Source organism: Pomacea canaliculata, linkage group LG4 (genome assembly GCF_003073045.1).
Source record: "Pomacea canaliculata isolate SZHN2017 linkage group LG4, ASM307304v1, whole genome shotgun sequence".
NCBI lineage: Eukaryota > Metazoa > Mollusca > Gastropoda > Architaenioglossa > Ampullariidae > Pomacea > Pomacea canaliculata.
In genome coordinates, this window is record NC_037593.1 from 26,584,269 (window position 1) to 26,593,821 (window position 9,553).

Consider the following 9,553-nt stretch of genomic DNA (forward strand, 5'->3'; position numbering starts at 1 on the left):
ATAGGTGCACAGTTATTTTTTTCCTTCTTCCTCCATGGAATGGGGATCAGTCAAAACGCAACACAAACAGACCAGAAAACAAAAGAAAAAAATTTATTTTCGGAGAAAACTTTCTAGAAGCGTTGCTTGCAAGAAACAAGCATCCAGTTAACAGAAAAGTCCCAATGCAAGAAACACTCGATAAGAAGAACAGACTTAAAACATTCTCGCCAAGCACGGATTCTTTAAAACGACTGGGTTAAATTTAGTAAAAGATACTTATTTTCCAAAATATTAGAAAATTACTGGTGATACTATTCTTTAAATGTAAAGGTTTTCACTGGCAGTTTGGACAGATTTCAAGACCTTTTATCCTCGCTCTCAACCATTGCCTCATTATCATGAGGTCGAAGCTCTAGCATTTACCGCTTTTTATTCTGTGATGCAGTTATCTTCATGCACGAGAAAATCACAAACATGACACGGCATTACCTAAATGACAAAGCGACAATGAAAAAATTTTTATTCATCTCTTAACAGGTGACTCATTTCCAGAGGTTGCAAGCGTGAGTTTTAAAGCTTTGTTTCCAGTAGTTTTACAGTATTTGTTCTCATATTTTTAAACGCTCTACCACCACACATGTTACGAACTGATTCTCTGTATCTTGTTCCGAATGTATAATATACCAAAAAAATTAGCAGACGACCTTAGGTTGGATGCTAACTGCGCGAAGCTCAGCAACACTTCTTTCGTATTGGCATGCAGTCTATTGACGCGGAAATCCGGAACAAACAGTGGAGTAATCCAGAACAGAAAATGAGGAACAGAGCAAATAAGAAATTCTACGGACAAAGCTAGAAGCATTTTAGTGAGAGCTATTTCTTTCGAGGAGTCTGAATCGGTTGCGTTTTTCCGCCACTCAACTGTCTTTTAAGTTTGATAACCATGACAATGGTGGCAACGAAAACTGTCAAAGGACAACCAAGGGAGATGAAGAATCCGATAAAAATATTGTCCAAGGCTGTCATCACAGCTTTGTTTTGACTATAAAAGTCTGTCCGACGTTTCCTATAATACATTGTTTGCGTGATGACTTCATAAAAGCAATCGACGCGATAGCCTAAGGCGATGAAGAAAGAAGAAAAGAAGGTGGTAGTGGAGAGGACAAAGAGGATGGCTGCCATGGCCTTAACACCGAGAATGGTCTTTGCTTTGATTGGCAGGAGAATGCACAAACATCGGTCACAGGCAATGATCGCCATGAATATCATAGCAAGGTACCCACACCCATAAAAGCCCATGAACTTGTGATTGGCGATGAATATGTAGGCCTGTGTGTTGCGTTCGCCTGTTGTGAACTGATTGTACACGCGCTCTGCGTACAGAACCAAATCGAAGGAAGTACTCAGCAGATCGACAAGCGCCAGACAGAACAGACACAGGTTGACCCTTCTGGAGAGTCCCAGTCTGTAGAACACAGCCAGGCTCAGGCAGTTTGTGGGTGAACCGATCAGAAAAAAGATCGGAATCAAAATGGCGGACTTTGAGCCTGTCGATCAGTCGCTCCACGTCGTTGCTGATCAGCTGACCGCCAAGATCGATGAAGGAGGAGTTGGTCATCACCATCTCGCAACCACTTCTTATCAATGTGTCGTCATACCAGCCGTTTGTCCACGACTCTGTGTAGTTTGCGGACGACATCATAGTTTTGAGTCTACAAGGCTCACATTCGTGATAGTTGCGATTCACAAGAAGTCTTGTTCCTTCCAGAAGCTTTTCACTGAACACTGTGGTGTGTCCATGGAAGACCTTTTCCTAAAAAAGGCTACGAAATTTCAGGTATAAAGTGAAAATTTTAAAACAGAAAAGTGCTGTGAACTGCAGAGGTTAAATCTTCACACGACATTAATGACCAAGAGTTCTTTGCCCGCGCCAAAACATCAATCAACACAAAGTTGTTGTTCAGTAAACATGTGCTGGAATGTTTTGGAACGTGTTCACAGAGAGCTACAGAACTCAGACAGCAGCACCGCGACCTGCCAAACGTCTCCACAATATTTTAAATAATTCAGTGAGAAAGAAAATGACCTTTCGAAATGGCACTTATTAGGAGTTAAACCCAGGGCCTCAAACATAACAGACGGTTTGTCCAGCACAGTACTGGACATTATTTATCTACTTCGCTTAGTGAAAGACTTAAAGACTAAATGATGACTAAACTCTGAGCACGCAACAGGAAGGTGGCTCGTCTCCTTTCGTAAGATAATTTATAATGCCATTTATAATTTAAAATTAAAAATAAAACCATCAAGTTTTGTTTTTAAACAGAGGTTAAAAATGTTATATTTTTCCTCTTATTAAACAAAAAATAGCAATATTATAATTTATAATGTCAACTTTAACCAGCCCACCTTACTGGCCCGAAACAAAGTGCTGTTGCTTACCTATAGTCTGTGTTTTTTTTATGTGGAAAAGGGTTAGGTGGATGAATCAGATAAAGCAATCTATACCTATAATAATTTCTGCATTAAAATATTTTAGTTTTTTTTCTTTACCAATTTTAAAAGAACCGTAAAATATCAATTCCCCTTCACACACTCTTGTCCTCAACACCAAGAACCTGAGGGTTGCAGACACCAAATACACGTACATCAAAAAATAGTTGGATAATCACCTATTAATTATATCTTTTAAATATTTTTGTAATGTACTGTAACTTGAAGGTTTTGTCGATCATAGTGTATACATAACTGCGCGCACACACACAACACATTTTTTTTTTCATTTTCATTATTTTTTCAGCTACGATTGTACACTGTCGTGGAAAAAAAAAACAGCTCTGTAGCACTAGTGAAAAGTGAAATTTGCCCTCATTTGTCGGAAAAAAGGACTGATCAAACGGGCTGAAATAGACGATTTAATAATGAAAGACAAAAGGGCTTTGAGAAGAGTTATTGTATGGCTGACATTTTTAGTTCATTTTGCTATTTAGAAAGTAGACTTCAATTAACTTTTAGATATCTACTGAGAGTTTGAAAACGAGTGCCGTACGAGCGAAATAGTACCATTCATTGCAAGTATTGTGCTACTTATTTTTCCGATATCGTGAGACTGAGACAATTTTGTATACACTGAGTCGACAAGAGTATATGTTATGAGATTATTTGTTCTTCTTGATAAATGGGTTAGTAATACAATCCTTCAGTTGTAAAATTTGATCCGTTTGTGAATGGTTTGTTGTCTTGATTTCTGAAAATAAAGAAGCCCAAAGAGTCTATTCAGGATTTTGAAATACAAATCTGATAAAGGCTGCTTGTCCATGTAAACCTTGTAATGGTCTTAACAAAAGATAGATTCTTTAACCTGATAGTAATACTGGAAAATGCTTTAAATATTTAGACATAAACTTTAGGGGAAAAAAGATGAATGGGATGTGGAGAAATTTGTGCAGGGAAGAAAGTCATTTTTGAAAATTTTAAGGTCTACTTACCTATCCACCTCGCTGCATATCTACACACTACCTTGTTCTCTCCGCTCTTCTGATCCCCTGGTCTTTACTTTCCTCGGACAAGACTTTGTACGGTTGGTCCACTTTCCTTTTCTGTAAAGTGGACTTTCACCCCAAGTTCACTAAAAATTTATTCTGCCTTTTGAGATCTGATTTTTTCTCCTGTCATAGTGTGTCTGAGTTGGGATAGGTGTGTGTGTGCATGAGTTCTTCAATGTGTGCGCCATGAACTGATAAAGCAAGATCGTGCGCTTTATAAAAAACTTTACTTGACTATTATTATTAAAACTAAACTGAAGAATGTGTACCGTTTATTTTAAATACTGTTTGATTTTAAAATCTTTTTTGCAGAAATCTGTTGCATAATGAACAGTAGTTGTGTAGAACACCCATGCATATTAGCGGTCATGCATCTCTTATATCAACTTCCATTTTTCAAACATGTTTGAGTATTGTGTGAATATGTCCTTTCTACATGGTTCATACATATTACGTACGAACAAAATCACCGAAATAAAGTAGCTTCAGAATATTCTGATAGGTTTTAACCCAAGATGCGAACTCTATGAAAGTGCTAAGTGTGCATGTGTATTACAAATATCATGATTTTTAAAAAAACTAGGAAAAAAAGTGTAGCAAAACTGAAAAAAAAAAATTAGGAATGGGTTGTTGGTTTGAGGCTTGCTCAGATCGAAAATGCCTGCAGCCTACATACACCCTGGGGCTTTATATACAACAAACTGTTTTTTATATTTTGAGCACTGCATTATCTCCCTTGTGGTTTTTGTTTTGTTTATTAGGAGAAGGAATGTGGGTCTTGGAGAATTTGTTTTTAAACAATTGTTTAGTGGAGAGCAATAACATGTTAGTTTAGATATGGTAATATGGCGGTAGGTTGAAACGGAAAGATATGTGCTCATGTTTTGAAAGGAGTTTGTTAAGTTCACGTTTATTTGTCATATTTGTCGCTGACTTGCTTTGCTGCAGGGTTTGAGAGTGGTGGTTGTGTTGCATCAATGAGCGGTTGACAGGGAAGTGTACACTTTTGTTTTGTGGGGAGTTGTCGTGTGAAGTTAAATATAGCATTTGTCATGTACATTTTAGAAGCTTCGATGTACTTATCGATTATGGAATAAATGAACAAGTGAAATTAAAAAAAAGAAGAAAGTAATAATGTTGTGTTTATGACTTAGCCTCTCAACAGCAATATGCAAAACAGACAAGGCATTCGTTGTCACACCTCCTATTTAAAAAGTGTCGTTCGAACCCAAACCAGATAAAGTGATTAAGCGCTCAAAGGTTAATTACAACAAAGGTTCCACGTCTCTGTAACGTTTTGTGAGAAGCGTGCAGTTATGAATGACTGTGAGCGTGAGTGTACATCTACCTTTAATTACGCTCTGTCCGGCCAACGTTTAACACATTTAATGTTTTAAAAAATGGCAATGAAATGTGAAAAAAAAAATTAGCTCTGTCTACCGTCCGTAGAAAGTTAATAAATCTCCCGACATCATCAGGTAATCCGATACCAGGAGTCAGATGACTCAGTGTCCACACACGCTGTCGGTACAGACGTCCGACTAACAGACGATCAAAGAGTTATAGCCAAGCCGGGGAATCGTCGTCATGGATGTTACGGATGTTCCCACGGACTGTTGACCGTTGAATTATATTCAAAGCAGCTATTAACACAGTGGTGTACCCAAGCTGTGCAGCCCTATGCTCCATTGAGGGCGATTAGGAACAAGAAGTACCAAAGCTGATGTTTGGCAGGTTATTTATACAAATGAATTCCAAGCGGGTTATGTCCAAGGTGAATTATTTTCAAGCATGTCTAAACAAGATTCAAGGACGAAATGTTAACGTTGAGAATTTAAAAAAATCGAAGTCCAAGACAACACAATTGTGGTTCACAACTTTGTAGGTCAACTTTGTTATGGGTAACTTCCCAGGATAAACATTGGATCCTTACTACCTTTCGGTAGAAAAGATGGCGACTCAGCCTACCCTTCGGTAGGAGCGGTGTTAGCGTCCGTTATTCGTGTGCCGCTAGTGCAGTCAAAGGTCTGTCATACACAGATTTCCACTGAATGCCTATCAGAAGTAAAGTCCATAACGGATCGCAGTGAATGTCGTCTCCGTGTCGCTCAATTCACTTCGATGTCTCACCGCTGAATACTCGGGGAAACGTTATCTTATTTTCCTCCTTATTCCGGTTTAGGCTAATGAAGCACCAATTAAGCCACTGGGTAACTAGGATGATCGCTTAGCGACCCTTCGTGAGGTCCATGCCGACCGATCATAACCATTTCTTTTTACCGTGTAGTCGGCATGGATTCCCACCTAGATTGACTGTGTTCGCCGAAGTTACGCCCCGGCATGTGGAACTCCAGATTAAACCTTGTTTATTAAAAGGAGTCTGGGATTCCCCTATCGCGTCATGGCGTGATGCAATTTTGTGGATTGCGTCACATGGTCACGTGGCTTCCCAAGATGCGTCTCTGATCTGCTTATGCTATGAACAGACAACTCTACGTGTGTTTGAATGACTGATACAAAGTTGGGATTTGAACCGTGAATAGTTACAATCTCATACAGGGAAAAGAAGTCAAATTCGTTCGCAGTTTGGTCACCACCTGATCGGTGCCCAGGAACTTCTGGTTTGGCACATTGCTCAAGACAGTCCTCCAGAGATGAGTAGAGGGAGGACGTTAATTAACGGGGAAAGCAGAAGTGTGTGTGTGGTTATAATCTGTTTGGTACAAACCAACTACAACATACTAACAAACTGAGTGACAGAGGTGTTGTACACAGAAGAATATGAGACTAGAAGAAGAAAAAAAAAACAATCTAAAAATATATTGAAATACGAAAAAGAAAAATGATTTAAGCAGCTTCCAAGAGAGAAACAATATGACAGTTTTTAAACCATAGCCTTTAAAAATGAACGCTTTCTGTCAAAGGAAATCTCTGTTAATGAGGCATGCGTCGTACAAGTAGGACGCTACTGGAGATGTTTATATACCATCTATACCAAACATTACCATTTTTGTCATAATAATCACTGAAGACGGTAAAGTCCTGCGAGTTCTTGCTAAACGTTATAATTCTCGTCGCGCTGTTGACTGTAATAACAAAAACCTATTAAGTGATGGAAGAGACTGGCATATGGAAAGACTAATCAGCTGTAAGTATAACATTTCATTGCCGTTGCCGTTATTCATGTTCTGCTACTGATCAAACTTTTACCGCAAACAGAGTGAGAAATTAAAGGAAACAGACGATGCACTGTTTCCTGTATTACAAGATGATGCTTTTTCAGATGATTAGATGATTTCAGTTCAGCGGAATAATACCATCGCAATGAATGCATTACTACTTTTTGCATGTAGTTTTACACCATTTGATTTGCCGCTACAAATCATGCTACGAACCGACTGTCTGTACCGACTTCCGAATGTGTAATACACAAAAAAATTGGCACACGACCTTATATTGGAGGCCACCTGAAGCAGACTCATCAAAACTTTTTGTGTGTTTCTATGCGATGTGTTATCGCGGAAATCATGAACGAACAGAGGTGTCAGCCAGAACAGGAAATGGGGAACAGATAATACAAGAAATTCTACGGACAAAGCCAGAAGCATTCTGGTTAGAGCTATTTCTTTTGACGATTCTGACGAAGTAGTGTTTTTGCGCCATTTAACTGTCTTCATCAGCTTTGCGATCATAATAATGGTGGCAACAAAAACCGTCAAAGGACAACCGATGGAGATTAAGAAGCCGATAAAAATGTTCTCCAAGGCTGTCATGATGACCTTTGTTCTGAATGTAGAAGTCAGTGTAAATAGCCTCATACTGACTCACGTTTGTTGTGAAGTCATATAAGCAAACGATTCGATAACTTAAGACAATGACAAAAGTAACAGTGTATGTCGTTGCCAAGGCTACGAATATGATAACTGCCGTGAGCCTGACGCTGACCACGATCTTTGCTTTGATTGGAAGGAGAATGCAGAGGCACCGGTCACATGCGATGATGGCAACCAATATCATGGCAGCGTATTGAGAACCATAGAATCCCAAAAACCTGTTGCTTAAGGCAAACGAATAAACCACAGTGAGGCGCTCGTCTGAGGTGAATTGATTGTACATGCGTTCAGCATAGAGGATAAAGTCGAACGTCGTACTCAGAAGATCGACAAACGCGAGGATAAATAAACTCAGGTTGATCCTGTTGGAAAATCCGTGTCGGTAGAAGACAACTAGACTCATGCAGTTCGTAGGTGAGCCGATCACAAAGCACATCGGGATAAAAACAGCACCCTTGAGCCTGTCAATCAAGCGTTGCACGTCGTCGCTGATCAGTGGACCGGTAAGATTGTAAACAGAGGAGTTGGTCGTCACTGCCACGCATCCGCTCTTCATCCACGTCAAGTCAAAGGAGCCGTTGGTCGACGACCCCGGGTCGTATGTGGATGAAATCATGGTTTGGAGGCTGTAACGCTCACTTTTAACACAACTTTGCGAAGAAATATATCAAATGATTATGTTCAACAAATGTTAAAATTTCTCGTTTCAGGTAAGCGACATGCAGCACGTGAACAAGGATCATTATTCTTACTTCTCCAAAAGAATTTGTGTCTGTCCGCCCCCTGGAGGCAGTAAGATGGCAGAAATGGCGTAATGGGACAGCAGCCCTCTGTTTATCGTGGTGGACTTGTATTTATACGTGTACCAGCCACACCCATTATGCTTTTGCTTCTATTATCCGTGAGTATGTGGTTCTTATTGTAACATAAAGAACACGAAACGTCCTCAAAAACTGGCGTGTCTCTTAGACATGTTGCATCTACATTTTCTCAAATTGGCCTAATAAATCTTTTTTAAAAAAAGGTTCCTTCGTTTATAATTATATATGGTTATAGTTTCAAAGGTAAAAAAAAAAAAATACATACGCCTGACAACAGATATTCGCGCAGCAGATTTAAAAATATTTTCTAAGTGTATTATGTTTTCATAGATCTTAAAATAATAAGTTCCGATAAGCAGAAAAAAATGTTCGAATCTTTTCTATTTAAAATGTAAGTGTCATTTAATATTTTTCATTTTTATTATGGTTAGTTTCAAAGCTCAAAAATATATATATGCATGACATAATAGATATTCGAGCAGCAGATTTTTTAAATATTTTCTAAAATGCATCGTGCTTTGATAGATCTTAAAATAATAAGTTCTGATTAGTTTGACAAAAATGTTCTGACTTCTGATCTCTGACATTAAATGTCATTTAATATTTTGCATGACATCATCGATCCCCGTCTCATCACTAATTAAAAACTTACATGCGCGCGTGCAAATCATCTTAGGATTCTCAAATTCCAGATGGCGATTGTCGTTGTAATAATGTGCATTGAAGGATCGAGGACCTACCACTTAGTGTTGCCACGGACCTGCATAAGTGGATTGCTGTCTGTCTGCCAAGACCAAGCGACGTTCTCCGCTGTTAGTCTCGGCGAGCCTAAGCAAAGAATGTGACTAAACCGGAAGCTTTGTAGTCTAATGCCTCGTTTTAGCAGTTAACTGAGAAAAAAAATCGTCTGCCAGCAGTCCAGTAATACAAGTTCGTGGTTTGGTTAGCCGAATATAAAGTACACGTGACCGTCGCACGCCACTACAAAATGGCGGAGCAGGAGGGGCGATATCTGTCGTCTGCTTGCTGATCAATACCCTAACCTTCAGCACTATAGCCCTTTCCCTAAATAATTCCACTAAATCTCAGGTGAAAATCTGACTGAACAACGTCTGTGACGTCGCACAATCTGTCACGAGCACCGAAGAGCTATATTATGGCGCCCACTCAAAGGAGGCAATGAAAGGTGGAGTCAAAGTAAGTGTATGCATGTGTGGGATTGCGCGTGCGAATATATAATCGGAAGAAAGGTTAAAAGAAAAATAAAACCGAAATCTTCTAAAAACCAGATGTCCCTAATTTAAAATATACTTATTTGTTATGGCGAAGATTGAGGGATATGTTGAGTAATGAGTCTACTACAGTAAAAAAA